This window comes from Schistocerca piceifrons, chromosome 4 (assembly GCF_021461385.2).
Source record: "Schistocerca piceifrons isolate TAMUIC-IGC-003096 chromosome 4, iqSchPice1.1, whole genome shotgun sequence".
In the NCBI taxonomy this organism is placed as follows: Eukaryota; Metazoa; Arthropoda; class Insecta; order Orthoptera; family Acrididae; genus Schistocerca; species Schistocerca piceifrons.
Window position 1 is genome coordinate 809617159 of NC_060141.1, and position 21737 is coordinate 809638895.

Genomic DNA, 21737 nt, shown 5'->3' on the forward strand with positions numbered 1-21737 from the left:
AATACTATGTGTTCTGTGACATCTCCTTACAAATTGAGTAACGTTTCTATGGAAACGACTGGATATTCTTTTGGTGCACGAGTTTCTCCTATCCAATGCACTATTCCTCCCTTAACGCATCCCTCGCTCCCTCACATTGACGAATTACCACAGAAATTGTGTCGCTATGAAATACTATGTGTTCTATGACATCTCCTTACAAATTGAGTAACGTTTCTATGGAAACGACTGGATATTCTTTTGGGGCACGAGTTTCTCCTGTCCAATGCACTATTCCTCCTTTAACGCATCCCTCGCTCCCTGACATTGACGATTTAACACAGAAATTGCGTCGCTATGAAATACTATGGATTCTATGGCATCTACGTCTAGACTGAGTAACGTTTCCATGGAAACGACTGGATATTCTTCTGGGACACGAGTTTCTCCTGTCCGATGCACTATTCCTCCTTTAACGCATCCCTCGCTCCCTCACATTGACGAATTAACACAGAAATTGCGTCTTCAAGAAATACTATGGGTTCTATGACATCTGCTTCTAAATTGAGTAACGTTTCTATGGAAACGACTGGATATTCTTTTGGGACACGAGTTTCTCCTGTCCGATGCACTATTCGTCCTTTACTGCATCCCTCGCTCCCTCACATCGACGAATAAACACAGAAATTGCGTCGCTATGAAATACTATGTGTTCTATTACATATCCTTCTAAACAGAGTAACGTTTCTAAGCAAACAACAGGATTCTCTTTTGGGATACGACTATGTCCTTTCAGATGCACTATTCCTTCCTTACTGCATCCCTCGCTCCCTCACATTTACGAATTAACACAGAAATTGCGTCGCTATGAAATACTATGGGTTCTATGACATCTCCTACTAAATTGAGTTACGTTTCTATGGAAACGACTGGATATTCTTTTGGGACACGAGTTTCTCCTGTCCGTTGCACTATTCCTTCTTTACTGCATCTCTCGCTCCCTCACATTGACTAATTAACACGGAGATTGTGTCGCTATGAAATACTATGTGTTCTATGACATCTCCTTCTTAATAGAGAAACGTTTCTAAGGAAACAACAGGATTCTCTTTTGGGATACGACTATGTCCTATCCGGTGCACTATTCCTTCTTTACTGCATCCTTCGCTCCCTCACATTGACGCATTAACACAGAAATTGCGACGCTATGAAATACTATGGGATCTATGCATCTCCTTCTAAATTGAGTAACGTTTCTATGGAAACGACTGGATATTCTTTTGGGACTCGAGTTTCTCCTGTCCGATGCACCTTTCCTCCTTTAACGCATTCCTCGCTCCCTCACATTGACTAACTAACACAGAAATTGTGTCGCTATGAAATACTATGGGATCTATGACATCTCGTTCTTAATAGAGTAACGTTTCTAAGGAAACAACAGGATTCTCTTTTGGGATACGTCAATGTCCTTTCCGATGCACTATTCCTTCTTTACTGCATCCCTCGCTCCCTCACATTGACGAATTAACCCAGAAATTGCGTCGCTATGAAATACTATGTGTTCTATGACATCTCCTTCTAAATTGAGTAACGTTTCTATGGAAACGACTGGATATTCTTTTGGGACACGAGTTTCACCTGTCCGATGCACTATTCGTCCTTTACTGCATCCCTCGCTCCCTCACATTGACATATTAACACAGAAATTGCGTCGCTATGAAATACTATGGGTTCTAAGGCATATCCTTCTAAATAGAGTATCGTTTCTATGGATACGACTGGATATTCTTTTGGGACAAGAGTTTCTCCTGTCCGATGCACTATTCCTCCTTTACTGCATCCCTCGCTCCCTCACATCGACCAATATACACAGAAATTGCGTCGCTATGAAATACTATGTGTTCTATGACATCTCCTTCTAAATTGAGTAACGTTTCTATGGAAACGACTGGATATTCTTTTGGGACACGAGTTTCTCCTGTCCGATGCACTATTCCTTCTTTACTGCATCAAACGGTCCCTCACATTGACTAATTAACAACGAAATTGCGTCGCTGTGAAATACTATGGGTTCTATGACATCCCCTTCTTAATAGAGTAACGTTTCTAAGGAAACGACTGGATATTCTTTTGGGACACGAGTATCACCTGTCTGATGCACTATTCCTCCTTTACTGCATTACTAACTCCCTCACATTGACGAATTAACACAAACTTTGCGTCGCTATGAAATACTATGTGTTCTGTGACATCTCCTTACAAATTGAGTAACGTTTCTATGGAAACGACTGGATATTCTTTTGGGGCACGAGTTTCTCCTGTCCAATGCACTATTCCTCCTTTAACGCATCCCTCGCTCCCTCACATTGACGAATTAACACAGAAATTGCGTCGCTATGAAATACTATGTGTTCTATGACATCTCCTTACAAATTGAGTAACGTTTCTATGGAAACGACTGGATATTCTTTTGGGGCACGAGTTTCTCCTGTCCAATGCACTATTCCTCCTTTAACGCATCCCTCGCTCCCTGACATTGACGATTTAACACAGAAATTGCGTCACTATGAAATACTATGGATTCTATGACATCTACTTCTAGACTGAGTAACGTTTCCATGGAAACGACTGGATATTCTTCTGGGACACAAGTTTCTCCTGTCCGATGCACTATTCCTCCTTTAACGCATCCCTCGCTCTCTCACATTGACGAATTAACACAGAAATTGCGTCTTTAAGAAATACTATGGGTTCTATGACATCTGCTTCTAAATTGAGTAACGTTTCTATGGAAACGACTGGATATTCTTTTGGGACGCGAGTTTCTCCTGTCCGATGCACTATTCGTCCTTTACTGCATCCCTCGCTCCCTCACATCGATGAATAAACACAGAATTTGCGTCGCTATGAAATACTATGTGTTCTATGACTTATCCTCCGAAATAGAGTAACGTTTCTAAGGAAACAACAGGATTCTCTTTTGGGATACGACTATGTCCTTTCAGATGCACTATTCCTTCCTTACTGCATCCCTCGCTCCCTCACATTGACGAATTAACACAGAAATTGCGTCGCTATGAAATACAATATGTTCTATGACATCTCCTTCTAAATTGAGTAACGTTTCTATGGAAACGACTTGATATTCTTTTGGGACACGAGCTTCCCCTGTCCGATGCACTATTCCTTCTTTACTGCATCCCACGCTCCCTCACATTAACTAATTAACAAGGAAATTGCGTCGCTATGAAATACTATGGGTTCTATGACATCTCCTTCTTAATAGAGTAACGTTTCTAAGAAAACGACTGGATATTCTTACGGGACACGAAGTTTCACCTGTCTGATGCACTATTCCTCCTTTACTGCATTACTCCCTCCCTCACATTGACGAATTAACACAAAATTTGCGTCGCTATGAAATACTATGTGTTCTATGACATCTCCTTACAAATTGAGTAACGTTTCTACGGAAACGACTGGATATTCTTTTGGGGCACGAGTTTCTCCTGTCCAATGCACTATTCCTCCTTTAACGCATCCCTCGCTCCCTGACATTGACGATTTAACACAGAAATTGCGTCGCTATGAAATACTATGGCTTCTACGACATCTACTTCTAGACTGAGTAACGTTCCATGGAAACGACTTGATAATCTTTTGGGACACAAGTTTCTCCTGTCCGATGCACTATTCCTTCTTTACTGCATCCCACGCTCCCTCACATTGACGATTTAACACAGAAATTGCGTGGCTATGAAATACTATGGGTTCTATGACATCTCCTTCCAAATTGAGTAACGTTTCTATGGAAACGGCTTGATATTCTTTTGGGACACGAGTTTCTCCTGTCCGATGCTATTCCTTCTTTACTGCATCCCACGCTCCCTCACATTGACTAATTAACAAGGAAATTGCGTCGCTATGAAATACTATGGGTTCTATGACATCTCTTTCTTAATAGAGTAACGTTTCTAAGGAAACAACAGGATTCTCTTTTGGGATAAGACTATGTCCTTTCCGATGTACTATTCCTTCTTTACTACATCCCTCGCTCCCTCAAATTGACGAATTAACACAGAAATTGCGTCGCTATGAAATACTATGGGTTCTATGACATCTCCTTCTAAATTGAGTAACGTTTCTATGGAAACGAATGGATATTCTTTTGGGACACGAGTTTCTCCTGTCCGTTGCACTATTCCTTCTTTACTGCATCCCTCGCTCCCTCACATTGACTAATTAACACGGAAATTGTGTCGCTATGAAATACTATGTGTTCTATGACATCTCCTTCTTAATAGAGTAACGTTTCTAAGGAAACAACAGGATTCTCTTTTGGGATACGACTATGTCGTATCCGATGCACTATTCCTTCTTTACTGCACCCCTCGCTCCCTCACATTGACGAATTAACACAGAAATTGCGACGCTATGAAATACTATGGGATCTATGCATTTCCTTCTAAATTGAGTAACGTTTCTATGGAAACGACTGGATATTCTTTTGGGACTCGAGTTTCTCCTGTCCGATGCACTATTCCTCCTTTAACGCATTCCTCGCTCCCTCACATTGACTAACTAACACAGAAATTGTCTCGCTATGAAATACTATGGGATCTATGACATCTCGTTCTTAATAGAGTAACGTTTCTAAGGAAACAACAGGATTCTCTTTTGGGATACGTCTATGTCCTTTCCGATGCACTATTCCTTCTTTACTGCATCCCTCGCTCCCTCACATTGACGAATTAACACAGAAATTGCGTCGCTATGAAATACTATGGGTCCTATGACATCTCCTACTAAATTGAGTAACGTTTCTATGGAAACGACTGGATATTCTTTTGGGACAGGAGTTTCTCCTGACCGATGCACTATTCCTTCTTTACTGCATCCCTCGCTCCCTCACTTTGACTAATTAACACAGAAATTGTATCGCTATGAAATACTATGGGATCTATGACATCTCCTTCAAAATAGAGTAACATTCTAAGGAAACAACAGGATTCTCTTTTGGGATACGACTATATCCTCTCAGATGAACTATTCCTTCTTTACTGCATCCCTCGCTCCCTCACATTGACGAAGTAACACAGAAATTGCGTCGCTATGAAATACTATGTGTTCTATTACATATCCTTCTAAACAGAGTAACGTTTCTAAGCAAACAACAGGATTCTCTTTTGGGATACGACTATGTCCTTTCAGATGCACTATTCCTTCCTTACTGCATCCCTCGCTCCCACACATTGACGAATTAACACAGAAATTGCGTCGCTATGAAATACTATGGGTTCTATGACATCTCCTACTAAATTGAGTTACGTTTCTATGGAAACGACTGGATATTCTTTTGGGACACGAGTTTCTCCTGTCCGTTGCACTATTCCTTCTTTACTGCATCTCTCGCTCCCTCACATTGACTAATTAACACGGAGATTGTGTCGCTATGAAATACTATGTGTTCTATGACATCTCCTTCTTAATAGAGAAACGTTTCTAAGGAAACAACAGGATTCTCTTTTGGGATACGACTATGTCCTATCCGGTGCACTATTCCTTCTTTACTGCATCCTTCGCTCCCTCACATTGACGCATTAACACAGAAATTGCGACGCTATGAAATACTATGGGATCTATGCATCTCCTTCTAAATTGAGTAACGTTTCTATGGAAACGACTGGATATTCTTTTGGGACTCGAGTTTCTCCTGTCCGATGCACCTTTCCTCCTTTAACGCATTCCTCGCTCCCTCACATTGACTAACTAACACAGAAATTGTGTCGCTATGAAATACTATGGGATCTATGACATCTCGTTCTTAATAGAGTAACGTTTCTAAGGAAACAACAGGATTCTCTTTTGGGATACGTCTATGTCCTTTCCGATGCACTATTCCTTCTTTACTGCATCCCTCGCTCCCTCACATTGACGAATTAACCCAGAAATTGCGTCGCTATGAAATACTATGTGTTCTATGACATCTCCTTCTAAATTGAGTAACGTTTCTATGGAAACGACTGGATATTCTTTTGGGACACGAGTTTCACCTGTCCGATGCACTATTCGTCCTTTACTGCATCCCTCGCTCCCTCACATTGACATATTAACACAGAAATTGCGTCGCTATGAAATACTATGGGTTCTAAGGCATATCCTTCTAAATAGAGTATCGTTTCTATGGATACGACTGGATATTCTTTTGGGACAAGAGTTTCTCCTGTCCGATGCACTATTCCTCCTTTACTGCATCCCTCGCTCCCTCACATCGACCAATATACACAGAAATTGCGTCGCTATGAAATACTATGTGTTCTATGACATCTCCTTCTAAATTGAGTAACGTTTCTATGGAAACGACTGGATATTCTTTTGGGACACGAGTTTCTCCTGTCCGATGCACTATTCCTTCTTTACTGCATCAAACGGTCCCTCACATTGACTAATTAACAACGAAATTGCGTCGCTGTGAAATACTATGTGTTCTATGACATCCCCTTCTTAATAGAGTAACGTTTCTAAGGAAACGACTGGATATTCTTTTGGGACACGAGTATCACCTGTCTGATGCACTATTCCTCCTTTACTGCATTACTAACTCCCTCACATTGACGAATTAACACAAACTTTGCGTCGCTATGAAATACTATGTGTTCTGTGACATCTCCTTACAAATTGAGTAACGTTTCTATGGAAACGACTGGATATTCTTTTGGGGCACGAGTTTCTCCTGTCCAATGCACTATTCCTCCTTTAACGCATCCCTCGCTCCCTCACATTGACGAATTAACACAGAAATTGCGTCGCTATGAAATACTATGTGTTCTATGACATCTCCTTACAAATTGAGTAACGTTTCTATGGAAACGACTGGATATTCTTTTGGGGCACGAGTTTCTCCTGTCCAATGCACTATTCCTCCTTTAACGCATCCCTCGTTCCCTGACATTGACGATTTAACACAGAAATTGCGTCACTATGAAATACTATGGATTCTATGACATCTACTTCTAGACTGAGTAACGTTTCCATGGAAACGACTGGATATTCTTCTGGGACACAAGTTTCTCCTGTCCGATGCACTATTCCTCCTTTAACGCATCCCTCGCTCTCTCACATTGACGAATTAACACAGAAATTGCGTCTTTAAGAAATACTATGGGTTCTATGACATCTGCTTCTAAATTGAGTAACGGTTCTATGGAAACGACTGGATATTCTTTTGGGACGCGAGTTTCTCCTGTCCGATGCACTATTCGTCCTTTACTGCATCCCTCGCTCCCTCACATCGATGAATAAACACAGAATTTGCGTCGCTATGAAATACTATGTGTTCTATGACTTATCCTCCTAAATAGAGTAACGTTTCTAAGGAAACAACAGGATTCTCTTTTGGGATACGACTATGTCCTTTCAGATGCACTATTCCTTCCTTACTGCATCCCTCGCTCCCTCACATTGACGAATTAACACAGAAATTGCGTCGCTATGAAATACAATATGTTCTATGACATCTCCTTCTAAATTGAGTAACGTTTCTATGGAAACGACTTGATATTCTTTTGGGACACGAGCTTCTCCTGTCCGATGCACTATTCCTTCTTTACTGCATCCCACGCTCCCTCACATTGACTAATTAACAAGGAAATTGCGTCGCTATGAAATACTATGGGTTCTATGACATCTCCTTCTTAATAGAGTAACGTTTCTAAGAAAACGACTGGATATTCTTACGGGACACGAGTTTCACCTGTCTGATGCACTATTCCTCCTTTACTGCATTACTCCCTCCCTCACATTGACGAATTAACACAAAATTTGCGTCGCTATGAAATACTATGTGTTCTATGACATCTCCTTACAAATTGAGTAACGTTTCTACGGAAACGACTGGATATTCTTTTGGGGCACGAGTTTCTCCTGTCCAATGCACTATTCCTCCTTTAACGCATCCCTCGCTCCCTGACATTGACGATTTAACACAGAAATTGCGTCGCTATGAAATACTATGGCTTCTACGACATCTACTTCTAGACTGAGTAACGTTTCCATGGAAACGACTTGATAATCTTTTGGGACACAAGTTTCTCCTGTCCGATGCACTATTCCTTCTTTACTGCATCCCACGCTCCCTCACATTGACGAATTAACACAGAAATTGCGTGGCTATGAAATACTATGGGTTCTATGACATCTCCTTCCAAATTGAGTAACGTTTCTATGGAAACGGCTTGATATTCTTTTGGGACACGAGTTTCTCCTGTCCGATGCTATTCCTTCTTTACTGCATCCCACGCTCCCTCACATTGACTAATTAACAAGGAAATTGCGTCGCTATGAAATACTATGGGTTCTATGACATCTCTTTCTTAATAGAGTAACGTTTCTAAGGAAACAACAGGATTCTCTTTTGGGATAAGACTATGTCCTTTCCGATGTACTATTCCTTCTTTACTACATCCCTCGCTCCCTCAAATTGACGAATTAACACAGAAATTGCGTCGCTATGAAATACTATGGGTTCTATGACATCTCCTTCTAAATTGAGTAACGTTTCTATGGAAACGAATGGATATTCTTTTGGGGCACGAGCTTTTCCTGTCCGATGCACTATTCCTTCTTTACTGCATCCCTCGCTCCCTCACTTTGACTAATTAACACAGAAATTGTATCGCTATGAAATACTATGGGATCTATGACATCTCCTTCAAAATAGAGTAACGATTCTAAGGAAACAACAGGATTCTCTTTTGGGATACGACTATATCCTCTCAGATGAACTATTCCTTCTTTACTGCATCCCTCGCTCCCTCACATTGACGAAGTAACACAGAAATTGCGTCGCTATGAAATACTATATGTTCTATGACATCACCTTCTAAATTCAGTAACGTTTCTATGGAAACGACTTGATATTCTTTTGGAACACGAGCTTTTCCTGTCCGATGCAGTATTCCTTCTTTACTGCATCCCACGCTCCCTCACATTGACTAATTAACAAGGAAATTGCGTCGCTATGAAATACTATGGGTTCTATGACATCTCCTTCTTAATAGAGCAACGTTTCTAAGGAAACGACTGGATATTCTTTTGGGACACGAGTATCACCTGTCTGATGCACTATTCCTCCTTTACTGCATTACTAACTCCCTCACATTGACGAATTAACACAAAATTTGCGTCGCTATGAAATACTATGTGTTCTGTGACATCTCCTTACAAATTGAGTAACGTTTCTATGGAAACGACTGGATATTCTTTTGGGGCACGAGTTTCTCCTATCCAATGCACTATTCCTCCTTTAACGCATCCCTCGCTCCCTCACATTGACGAATTAACACAGAAATTGCGTCGCTATGAAATACTATGTGTTCTATGACATCTCCTTACAAATTGAGTAACGTTTCTATGGAAACGACTGGATATTCTTTTGGGGCACGAGTTTCTCCTGTCCAATGCACTATTCCTCCTTTAACGCATCCCTCGCTCCCTGACATTGACGATTTAACACAGAAATTGCGTCGCTATGAAATACTATGGATTCTATGGCATCTACGTCTAGACTGAGTAACGTTTCCATGGAAACGACTGGATATTCTTCTGGGACACGAGTTTCTCCTGTCCGATGCACTATTCCTCCTTTAACGCATCCCTCGCTCCCTCACATTGACGAATTAACACAGAAATTGCGTCTTTAAGAAATACTATGGGTTCTATGACATCTGGTTCTAAATTGAGTAACGTTTCTATGGAAACGACTGGATATTCTTTAGGGACACGAGTTTCTCCTGTCCGATGCACTATTCGTCCTTTACTGCATCCCTCGCTCCCTCACATCGACGAATAAACACTGAAATTGCGTCGCTATGAAATACTATGTGTTCTATGACATATCCTTCTAAACAGAGTAACGTTTCTAAGGAAACAACAGGATTCTCTTTTGGGATACGACTATGTCCTTTCAGATGCACTATTCCTTCCTTACTGCATCCCTCGCTCCCTCACATTGACGAATTAACACAGAAATTGCGTCGCTATGAAATACTATGGGTTCTATGACATCTCCTACTAAATTGAGTTACGTTTCTATGGAAACGACTGGATATTCTTTTGGGACACGAGTTTCTCCTGACCGATGCACTATTCCTTCTTTACTGCATCCCTCGCACCCTCACATTGACTAATTAACACAGAAATTGTGTCGCTATGAAATACTATGGGATCTATGACATCTCCTTCTAAATAAAGTAACGTTTCTAAGGAAACAACAGGATTCTCTTTTGGGATACGACTATGTCCTTTCAGATGCACTATTCCTTCTTTACTGCATCCCTCGCTCCCTCACATTGACGAATTAACACAGAAATTGCGTCGCTATGAAATCCTATATGTTCTATGACATCTCCTTCTAAATTGAGTAACGTTTCTATGGAAACGACTTGATATTCTTTTGGGACAGGAGTTTCTCCTGACCGATGCACTATTCCTTCTTTACTGCATCCCTCGCTCCCTCACTTTGACTAATTAACACAGAAATTGTATCGCTATGAAATACTATGGGATCTATGACATCTCCTTCAAAATAGAGTAACATTCTAAGGAAACAACAGGATTCTCTTTTGGGATACGACTATATCCTCTCAGATGAACTATTCCTTCTTTACTGCATCCCTCGCTCCCTCACATTGACGAAGTAACACAGAAATTGCGTCGCTATGAAATACTATGTGTTCTATTACATATCCTTCTAAACAGAGTAACGTTTCTAAGCAAACAACAGGATTCTCTTTTGGGATACGACTATGTCCTTTCAGATGCACTATTCCTTCCTTACTGCATCCCTCGCTCCCTCACATTGACGAATTAACACAGAAATTGCGTCGCTATGAAATACTATGGGTTCTATGACATCTCCTACTAAATTGAGTTACGTTTCTATGGAAACGACTGGATATTCTTTTGGGACACGAGTTTCTCCTGTCCGTTGCACTATTCCTTCTTTACTGCATCTCTCGCTCCCTCACATTGACTAATTAACACGGAGATTGTGTCGCTATGAAATACTATGTGTTCTATGACATCTCCTTCTTAATAGAGAAACGTTTCTAAGGAAACAACAGGATTCTCTTTTGGGATACGACTATGTCCTAACCGGTGCACTATTCCTTCTTTACTGCATCCTTCGCTCCCTCACATTGACGCATTAACACAGAAATTGCGACGCTATGAAATACTATGGGATCTATGCATCTCCTTCTAAATTGAGTAACGTTTCTATGGAAACGACTGGATATTCTTTTGGGACTCGAGTTTCTCCTGTCCGATGCACCTTTCCTCCTTTAACGCATTCCTCGCTCCCTCACATTGACTAACTAACACAGAAATTGTGTCGCTATGAAATACTATGGGATCTATGACATCTCGTTCTTAATAGAGTAACGTTTCTAAGGAAACAACAGGATTCTCTTTTGGGATACGTCTATGTCCTTTCCGATGCACTATTCCTTCTTTACTGCATCCCTCGCTCCCTCACATTGACGAATTAACCCAGAAATTGCGTCGCTATGAAATACTATGTGTTCTATGACATCTCCTTCTAAATTGAGTAACGTTTCTATGGAAACGACTGGATATTCTTTTGGGACACGAGTTTCACCTGTCCGATGCACTATTCGTCCTTTACTGCATCCCTCGCTCCCTCACATTGACATATTAACACAGAAATTGCGTCGCTATGAAATACTATGGGTTCTAAGGCATATCCTTCTAAATAGAGTATCGTTTCTATGGATACGACTGGATATTCTTTTGGGACAAGAGTTTCTCCTGTCCGATGCACTATTCCTCCTTTACTGCATCCCTCGCTCCCTCACATCGACCAATATACACAGAAATTGCGTCGCTATGAAATACTATGTGTTCTATGACATCTCCTTCTAAATTGAGTAACGTTTCTATGGAAACGACTGGATATTCTTTTGGGACACGAGTTTCTCCTGTCCGATGCACTATTCCTTCTTTACTGCATCAAACGGTCCCTCACATTGACTAATTAACAACGAAATTGCGTCGCTGTGAAATACTATGTGTTCTATGACATCCCCTTCTTAATAGAGTAACGTTTCTAAGGAAACGACTGGATATTCTTTTGGGACACGAGTATCACCTGTCTGATGCACTATTCCTCCTTTACTGCATTACTAACTCCCTCACATTGACGAATTAACACAAACTTTGCGTCGCTATGAAATACTATGTGTTCTGTGACATCTCCTTACAAATTGAGTAACGTTTCTATGGAAACGACTGGATATTCTTTTGGGGCACGAGTTTCTCCTGTCCAATGCACTATTCCTCCTTTAACGCATCCCTCGCTCCCTCACATTGACGAATTAACACAGAAATTGCGTCGCTATGAAATACTATGTGTTCTATGACATCTCCTTACAAATTGAGTAACGTTTCTATGGAAACGACTGGATATTCTTTTGGGGCACGAGTTTCTCCTGTCCAATGCACTATTCCTCCTTTAACGCATCCCTCGTTCCCTGACATTGACGATTTAACACAGAAATTGCGTCACTATGAAATACTATGGATTCTATGACATCTACTTCTAGACTGAGTAACGTTTCCATGGAAACGACTGGATATTCTTCTGGGACACAAGTTTCTCCTGTCCGATGCACTATTCCTCCTTTAACGCATCCCTCGCTCTCTCACATTGACGAATTAACACAGAAATTGCGTCTTTAAGAAATACTATGGGTTCTATGACATCTGCTTCTAAATTGAGTAACGGTTCTATGGAAACGACTGGATATTCTTTTGGGACGCGAGTTTCTCCTGTCCGATGCACTATTCGTCCTTTACTGCATCCCTCGCTCCCTCACATCGATGAATAAACACAGAATTTGCGTCGCTATGAAATACTATGTGTTCTATGACTTATCCTCCTAAATAGAGTAACGTTTCTAAGGAAACAACAGGATTCTCTTTTGGGATACGACTATGTCCTTTCAGATGCACTATTCCTTCCTTACTGCATCCTTCGCTCCCTCACATTGACGAATTAACACAGAAATTGCGTCGCTATGAAATACAATATGTTCTATGACATCTCCTTCTAAATTGAGTAACGTTTCTATGGAAACGACTTGATATTCTTTTGGGACACGAGCTTCTCCTGTCCGATGCACTATTCCTTCTTTACTGCATCCCACGCTCCCTCACATTGACTAATTAACAAGGAAATTGCGTCGCTATAAAATACTATGGGTTCTATGACATCTCCTTCTTAATAGAGTAACGTTTCTAAGAAAACGACTGGATATTCTTACGGGACACGAGTTTCACCTGTCTGATGCACTATTCCTCCTTTACTGCATTACTCCCTCCCTCACATTGACGAATTAACACAAAATTTGCGTCGCTATGAAATACTATGTGTTCTATGACATCTCCTTACAAATTGAGTAACGTTTCTACGGAAACGACTGGATATTCTTTTGGGGCACGAGTTTCTCCTGTCCAATGCACTATTCCTCCTTTAACGCATCCCTCGCTCCCTGACATTGACGATTTAACACAGAAATTGCGTCGCTATGAAATACTATGGCTTCTACGACATCTACTTCTAGACTGAGTAACGTTTCCATGGAAACGACTTGATAATCTTTTGGGACACAAGTTTCTCCTGTCCGATGCACTATTCCTTCTTTACTGCATCCCACGCTCCCTCACATTGACGAATTAACACAGAAATTGCGTGGCTATGAAATACTATGGGTTCTATGACATCTCCTTCCAAATTGAGTAACGTTTCTATGGAAACGGCTTGATATTCTTTTGGGACACGAGTTTCTCCTGTCCGATGCTATTCCTTCTTTACTGCATCCCACGCTCCCTCACATTGACTAATTAACAAGGAAATTGCGTCGCTATGAAATACTATGGGTTCTATGACATCTCTTTCTTAATAGAGTAACGTTTCTAAGGAAACAACAGGATTCTCTTTTGGGATAAGACTATGTCCTTTCCGATGTACTATTCCTTCTTTACTACATCCCTCGCTCCCTCAAATTGACGAATTAACACAGAAATTGCGTCGCTATGAAATACTATGGGTTCTATGACATCTCCTTCTAAATTGAGTAACGTTTCTATGGAAACGAATGGATATTCTTTTGGGACACGAGCTTTTCCTGTCCGATGCACTATTCCTTCTTTACTGCATCCCTCGCTCCCTCACTTTGACTAATTAACACAGAAATTGTATCGCTATGAAATACTATGGGATCTATGACATCTCCTTCAAAATAGAGTAACGATTCTAAGGAAACAACAGGATTCTCTTTTGGGATACGACTATATCCTCTCAGATGAACTATTCCTTCTTTACTGCATCCTTCGCTCCCTCACATTGACGAAGTAACACAGAAATTGCGTCGCTATGAAATACTATATGTTCTATGACATCACCTTCTAAATTCAGTAACGTTTCTATGGAAACGACTTGATATTCTTTTGGAACACGAGCTTTTCCTGTCCGATGCACTATTCCTTCTTTACTGCATCCCACGCTCCCTCACATTGACTAATTAACAAGGAAATTGCGTCGCTATGAAATACTATGGGTTCTATGACATCTCCTTCTTAATAGAGCAACGTTTCTAAGGAAACGACTGGATATTCTTTTGGGACACGAGTATCACCTGTCTGATGCACTATTCCTCCTTTACTGCATTACTAACTCCCTCACATTGACGAATTAACACAAAATTTGCGTCGCTATGAAATACTATGTGTTCTGTGACATCTCCTTACAAATTGAGTAACGTTTCTATGGAAACGACTGGATATTCTTTTGGGGCACGAGTTTCTCCTATCCAATGCACTATTCCTCCTTTAACGCATCCCTCGCTCCCTCACATTGACGAATTAACACAGAAATTGCGTCGCTATGAAATACTATGTGTTCTATGACATCTCCTTACAAATTGAGTAACGTTTCTATGGAAACGACTGGATATTCTTTTGGGGCACGAGTTTCTCCTGTCCAATGCACTATTCCTCCTTTAACGCATCCCTCGCTCCCTGACATTGACGATTTAACACAGAAATTGCATCGCTATGAAATACTATGGATTCTATGGCATCTACGTCTAGACTGAGTAACGTTTCCATGGAAACGACTGGATATTCTTCTGGGACACGAGTTTCTCCTGTCCGATGCACTATTCCTCCTTTAACGCATCCCTCGCTCCCTCACATTGACGAATTAACACAGGAATTGCGTCTTTAAGAAATACTATGGGTTCTATGACATCTGGTTCTAAATTGAGTAACGTTTCTATGGAAACGACTGGATATTCTTTAGGGACACGAGTTTCTCCTGTCCGATGCACTATTCGTCCTTTACTGCATCCCTCGCTCCCTCACATCGACGAATAAACACTGAAATTGCGTCGCTATGAAATACTATGTGTTCTATGACATATCCTTCTAAACAGAGTAACGTTTCTAAGGAAACAACAGGATTCTCTTTTGGGATACGACTATGTCCTTTCAGATGCACTATTCCTTCCTTACTGCATCCCTCGCTCCCTCACATTGACGAATTAACACAGAAATTGCGTCGCTATGAAATACTATGGGTTCTATGACATCTCCTACTAAATTGAGTTACGTTTCTATGGAAACGACTGGATATTCTTTTGGGACACGAGTTTCTCCTGACCGATGCACTATTCCTTCTTTACTGCATCCCTCGCACCCTCACATTGACTAATTAACACAGAAATTGTGTCGCTATGAAATACTATGGGATCTATGACATCTCCTTCTAAATAAAGTAACGTTTCTAAGGAAACAACAGGATTCTCTTTTGGGATACGACTATGTCCTTTCAGATGCACTATTCCTTCTTTACTGCATCCCTCGCTCCCTCACATTGACGAATTAACACAGAAATTGCGTCGCTATGAAATCCTATATGTTCTATGACATCTCCTTCTAAATTGAGTAACGTTTCTATGGAAACGACTTGATATTCTTTTGGGACACAAGCTTCTCCTGTCCGATGCACTATTCCTTCTTTACTGCATCCCACGCTCCCTCACTTTGACTAATTAACAAGGAAATTGCGCCGCTATGAAATACTATGGGTTCTATGACATCTCTTTCTTAATAGAGTAACGTTTCTAAGAAAACAACAGGATTCACTTTTGGGATACGACTATGTCCTTTCCGATGCACTATTCCTTCTTTACTACATCCCTCGCTCCCTCAAATTGACGAATTAACACAGAAATTGCGTCGCTATGAAATACTATGGTTTCTATGACATCTACTTCTAGACTGAGTAACGTTTCCATGGAAACGACTTGATAATCTTTTGGGACACGAGTTTCTCCTGTCCGATGCACTATTCCTTCTTTACTGCATTCCATGCTCCCTCACATTGACCAATTAACACAGAAATTGCGTGGCTATGAAATACTATGGGTTCTATGACATCTCCTTCTAAATTGAGTAACGTTTCTATTGAAACGACAGGATATTCTTTTGGGACACGAGTTTCTCCTGTCCGATGCACTATTCCTTCTTTACTGCATCCCTCGCTCCCTCACATTGACGAATTAACACAGAAATTGCGTGGCTATGAAATACTATGGGTTCTGTGACATCTCCTTCTAAATTGAGTAACGTTTCTATGGAAACGACTTGATATTCTTTTGGGACACGAGTTTCTCCTGTCCGATGCACTATTTCTCCTTTAACGCATCCCTCGCTCCCTCACATTGACGAATTAACACAGAAATTATGTCGCTATGAAATACTATGGGTTCTTTGACATCTCCTTCTAAATTGAGTAACGTTTCTATGGAAAAGACTGGATATTCTTTTGGGACACGCGTTTCTCCTGTCCGATGCACTATTCGTCCTTTACTGCATCCCTCGCTCCCTCACATTGACGAATTAACACAGAAATTGCGTCGCTATGAAATGCTATGGGTTCTAAGAAATATCCTTCTAAATAGTGTATCGTTTCTATTGAAACGACTGGATATTCTTTTGGGACAAGAGTTTCTCCTGTCCGATGCACTAATCCTCCTTTGCTGCATCCCAGGCTCCATCACATCGACGAATAAAGACAGAAATTGCGTCGCAATGAAATACTATGTGTTCTATGACATCTCCCTCTAAATTGAGTAACGTTTCTATGGAAACGACTGAATATTCTTTTGGTACACGAGTTTCTCCTGTCCGATGCACTATTCCTCTTTAACGCATCCCTCGCTCAATCACATTGACAAATTAACACAGTAATTGTGTCGCGATGTAATACTATGGGTTCTATGACATCTCCTTCTTAAAAGAGTAACGTTTCTAAGGAAACAAAAGGATTCTCTTTTGGCATACGACTATGTCCTTTCCGATGCACCATGCCTTCTTTACTGCATCCCTCGCTCCCTCACATAGTCGAATTAACACAGAAATTGCGTCGCTATGATATACTATGGGTTCTATGACATCTCCTACTAAATTGAGTAACGTTTCTATGGAAACGACTGGATGTTCTTTTGGGACACGAGTTTCTCCTGTCCGATGCACTATTCCTTCCTTACTGCATCCCTCGCTCACTCACATTGACTAATTAACACAGAAATTCTGTCGCTATGAACTACTATGGGTTCTATGACATCTCCTTCTTAATAGAGTAACGTTTCTAAGGAAACAACAGGATTCTCTTTTGGGATACGACTATCTCCTTTCCGATGCACAATTCCTTCTTTACTGCATCCCTCGCTCCTTCACATTGACGAATTAACACAGAAATTGCGTCGCTATGAAATACTATGGGTTCTATGACATCTCCTTCTACATTGAGGAACGTTTCTATGGAAACGAATGGATATTCTTTGGGACACGATTTTCTAGTGTCCGATGCACTATTCCTCCTTTAACGCATCCCTCGCTCCCTCACATTGACAAATTAACACAGAGATTGCGTCGCTATGAAATACTTTGGGTTCTATGACATCTCCTGCTAAATTGAGTAACGTTTCTATGGAAACGAATGGATATTCTTTTGGGACACGAGTTTCTCCTGTCCGTTGCACTATTCCTTCTTTACTGCATCTCTCGCTCCCTCACATTGACTAATTAACACGCAAATTGTGTCGCTATGAAATACTATGTGTTCTATGACATCTACTTCTTAATAGAGTAACGTTTCTAAGGAAACAACAGGATTCTCTTTTGGGATACGACCTTGTCCTATCCGATGCACTATTCCTTCTTTACTGCATCCCTCGCTCCCTCACATTGACGAATTAACACAGAAATTGCGACGCTATGAAATACTATGGGATCTATGCATCTCCTTCTAAATTGAGTAACGTTACTATGGAAACGACTGGATATTCTTTTGGGACTCGAGTTTCTCCTGTCCGATGCACTATTCCTCCTTTAACGCATCCCTCGCTCCCTCACATTGACTAACTAACACAGAAATTGTGTCGCTATGAAATACTATGGGATCTATGACATCTCGTTCTTAATAGAGCAACGTTTCTAAGGAAACAACAGGCTTCTCTTTTGGGATACGACAATGTCCTTTCAGATGCACTATTCCTTCTTTACTGCATCCCTCGCTCCCTCACATTGACGAATTAACACAGAAATTGCGTCGCTATGAAATACTATATGTTCTATGACATCTCCTTCTAAATTGAGTAACGTTTCTATGGAAACGACTGGATATTCTTTTGGGACACGAGCTTCTCCTGTCCGATGCACTATTCCTTCTTCACTGCATCCCACGCTCACTCACATTGACTAATTAACAAGGAAATTGCGTCGCTATGAAATACTATGGGTTCTATGACATCTCCTTTTAAATTGAGTAACGTTTGTAAGGAAACGACTGGATATTATTTTGGGTCACGAGTTTCTCCAGTCCGATACACAATTCCTTCTTTACTGCATCCCTCGCTCCCTCACATTGGCTAATTAACAAGGAAATTGCGTCGCTATGAAATACTATGGGTTCTATGACATCTCCTACTAAATTGAGTAACGCTTCTATGGAAACGACTGGATATTATTTTGGGTCACGAGTTTCTCCAGTCCGATACACAATTCCTTCTTTACTGCATCCCTCGCTCCCACACATTGACTAATTAACAAGGAAAATTCGTCGCTATGAAATACTATGGGTTCTATGACATCTCCTTCTAAATTGAGTAACGTTTCTATGGAAACGACTGGACATTCTTTTGGGAGACGAGTTTCTCCTGTCCGATGCAGTATTCCTGCTTTACTGCATCACTCGCTCCCACACATGGACGAATTAACACAGAAATTGCGTCGCTATGAAATACTATGGGTTCTATGACATCTTCCTTTAAATTGAGTAACGTTTCTATGGAAACGACTGGATATTTTTTTGGTACACGAGTTTCTCCTGTCCGATGCACTATTCCTCCTTTAACGCATCCCTCGCTCCCTCACATTGACGAATTAACACAGAAATTGCGTCGCTATGAAATACTATGGGTTCTATGACATCTCCTTCTTAATAGAGTAACGTTTCTAAGGAAACAACAGGATTTTATTTTGGGATACGACTATGTCTTTTCCGATGCACTATTCCTTCTTTACTGCATCCCTCGCTCCCTCACACTGACGAATTAACACAAACGTTGCGTCGCTATTTAATACTATGGGTTCAATGACTTCTCCTTCTAAATCGAGTAACGTTTCTATGTGATCGACAGGATTTTCTTTTGGGGTACGACTATGTCCTTTCCGATGCACTATTCGTTCTTTACTGCTTCCCTCGCTCCCTCACATTGACGAAATAACACAGAAATTGCGTCACTATGAAATACTATGGGTTCTATGACATCTCCTACTAAATTGAGTAACGTATCTATGGAAACGACTGGATATTCTTTTGGGACACGAGTTTCTCCTGTCCAATGCACTACTCCTTCTTTACTGCATTCCTCGCTCCCTCACATTGACTAATTAACACAGAAATTGCGTCGCTATGAAATACTATGGGATCTATGACATCTCCTTCTAAATAGAGTAACGTTTCTAAGGAAACAACAGGATTCTCTTTTGGGATACGACTATGTCCTTTCAGATGCACTATTCCTTCTTTACTGCATCCCCCGCTCCCTCACATTGACGAATTAACACAGAAATTGCGTCGCTATGAAATACTATATGTTCTATGACATCTCCTTCTAAATTGAGTAACGTTTCTATGGAAACGACTGGATATTCATTTGGGACACGAGTTTCTCCTGTCCGATGCACTTTTCTTTCTTTACTGCATCCCTCGCTCCCTCACATTGACAAATTCACACAGAAATTGTGTCGCTATGAAATACTATGGCAACTATGACATCTCCTTCTTAATAGAGTAACGTTTCTAATAAAACAACAGCATTCTCTTTTAGGATACGACTATGTCCTTTCCGATGCACTATTCCTTCTTTACTGCATCCCTCGCTCCCTCACATTGGCGAATTAACACAGAAATTTCGTCGCTATGAAATACTATATGTTCTATGACATCTGCTTCTAAATTGAGTAACGTTTCTATAAAAATGACTGGATATTCTTTTGGGACACGAGTTTTACCTGTCCGATGCACTATTCCATCTTTACTGCATCCCTCGCTCCCTCACATTGACTAATTAACACAGAAATTGTGTCGCTATGAAATACTATGGGATCCATGACATCTCCTTCTAAATTGAGTAACGTTTCTATGGAAACGACTGGATATTCTTTTAGTACACGATATTCTCCTGTCCGATGCACTATTCCCTCTTTACTGCATCCCTCGCTCCCTCACATTGACTAATTAATACAGATATTGTGTCGCTATGAAATACTATGTGATCTACGACATCTGCTTCTTAATTGAGTAACGTTTCTAAGGAAACAACAGGATTCTCTGTTGGGATACCACTATGTCCTTTCTGATGCAGTATTCCTTCTTTACTGCATCCCTCGCTCCCTCACATTTACGAATTAACACAGAAATTGCGTCGCTATGAAATACTATATGTACTATGACATCTCCTTCTAAAATGAGTAACGTTTCTATGGAAACGACTGGATATCCTTTTGGGACACGAGTTTTTCCTGTCCGATGCACTATTCCTTCTTTACTGAATTCCTCGCTCCCTCACATTGACTAATTAACACAGATATTGTGTCGCTATGAAATACTATGGGATCTATGACATCTCCTTCTTAATAGAGTAACGTATCTAAGGAAACAACAGGATTCTCTTTTGGGACACGAGTTTCTCCTGTCCGACGCACTATTCCTTCTTTACTGCATCCCTCGCTCCCTCACATTGACGAATTAAGACAGAAATTGCGTCGCTATGAAGTACTATGTGTTCTATGACATCTCCTTCTAAATTGAGTAACGTTTCTATGGAAACGACTGGATATTCTTTTGGGTCACGAGTTTCTCCTGTCCGATGCACTACTCCTTCTTTACTGCATCCCTCGCTCCCTCACATTGACTAATTAACACTGAAATTGTGTCGCTATGAAATACTATGGGATCTATTACATCTCCTTCTTAATAGAGTAACGTTTCTAAGCAAACAACGGGATTCTATTTTGGGATACGACTATGTCCTTTCAGATGCACTATTCCTTCTTTACTGCATCCCTCGCTCTCTCACATTGACGAATTAACACAGAAATTGTGT